The sequence below is a fragment of the Lepus europaeus genome, chromosome Y, assembly GCF_033115175.1.
Source record: "Lepus europaeus isolate LE1 chromosome Y, mLepTim1.pri, whole genome shotgun sequence".
NCBI classification, from domain to species: domain Eukaryota; kingdom Metazoa; phylum Chordata; class Mammalia; order Lagomorpha; family Leporidae; genus Lepus; species Lepus europaeus.
The window spans coordinates 12064689-12066416 of record NC_084851.1 but is presented as its reverse complement, the minus strand read 5'-3'; positions in this window follow the sequence as shown (position 1 = coordinate 12066416).

Genomic DNA, 1728 nt, shown 5'->3' with positions numbered 1-1728 from the left:
GGGCACTGGTTCTGTCCTGGTTGCTCCTCTTCCAATCCAGCTCTCTGCTGTGGCCCTGGAAGGCAGTGGAGAATGGCCCAAGTGCTTGGGACCTGCACCCGCATGAGAGAGTAGGAGGAAGCACCTGGCTCCTGGCTTCAGATTGGCACAGGGCACCATCTGTAACAGCCATTGGGGGGGTGAACCAATGGAAGGAAGACCTTTCTCTCTGTCTCTCTCTCACTGTCTAACTCTGCCTGTCAAAAAAAATAGGCAACTTTTTTACACAAAAGACATAATTTCCATCTTTTTGAAATTTTTTTAAAAATTATATTTAAGTTACACAATTTCATGTATTTTCATATATAGAGATTTAGGAGCATAGTGATACTTCCAACCCTACCCTCTTTCCAACCCATGCTTCAACACTTCTTCTTCCTTCCTCTCATATTCGCACTCTTAATTTTTATGAAGATCTATTTTCAGCTTACTTACTGATTGTATAGCTGACCCTACACTAAGTAAGAGTTCAACAAATAGTATGAAGAAAAAAAAAAAAACTGTTCCTCAACAATTGAGACAAGAACTGTAAATAATCATCAAGTCTCAAAATGTCCATTTCACTCCAACACATTACATTTTGGACACTTTATTAGTTATCCCAGGTTGGGAAAAACATATGATATCTATCTTTTTGGGATGGGCTTATTTCACTAAGTATAATGATGTCCAGATAAATCCATTTTGTCAAAAAGGACAGGATTTTAGTTTTTTATAACTGAGTAGTGATCCATAGTGTATAAATACCATAATTTCTTTATCATGTCATCAGTTGATGGACATCTGCGTCAATGCCATATCTTAGCTATTGTAATTCAGCTGCAATGAACATGGGGTACAGATAACTCTTTCATATGCTGATTTCATTTCATTTGGGTAAATTCCCAGGAGTGGAATTACTAGTTAATTTATTTTCAGATTTCTGATATATTGCCATACTGTCTTCCACAATGGCTGTAACCAGTTTATATTGGCTTATGGTAACTTTTTTCCCCATATCCTCACCAGCATTTGTTCTTTGTAGATTTCTGTATGAGAACTATTCTAACTGGGATAAAGTGAAACCTCATTATGATTTTGATTTGCATTTCCCTGATTGCTAGTGATCCTAAGCATTTTTTTTCAAGTGTCCGTTGGCCATTTAAATTTCCTCTGCTGAAAAATGCCTATTCAAGGCCTTTTCCCACTTCTTAACTGGATTGTTTTGTTGTTGAGTTTTCAGTAGCTTAGTTTGAAAATATTTCCTCCCATTCAGTTGGTTGTCTCCTCACTTATCTGAGAGTTTTTTGTAGTGCTGAAGCTTCCTAGCTTGATGTAATCCCATTTGTCAATTCTGGCTTTGATTGCCAATGCTTCTGGGTTGTTTTCTAAGAAGTCTTTGCCTATGCTGATGTCTTGCAGTGTTTCCCTTTTGTCCTCTAATAACTGGATGGTATTGGGCCATAGACTTAGGTATTTGATCCATTTTGAGTGTATTTTTGTGTAAGGTGTAAGGTAGAGGTCTTGTTTCATACTTCTGCAAGTGGAGATCCAAACTTCTTAGCACTATTTGTTGAAGAAACCGTCATTCTCCAGGGATATATTATACCTCCTTTGTCAAAAATAAATTGGTTTTAGATGTGTGTATTGATTTACATTCTGTTCCATTGGTCTGCACATCTATTTTTGTGCCAGGACTAGGCTGTTGTA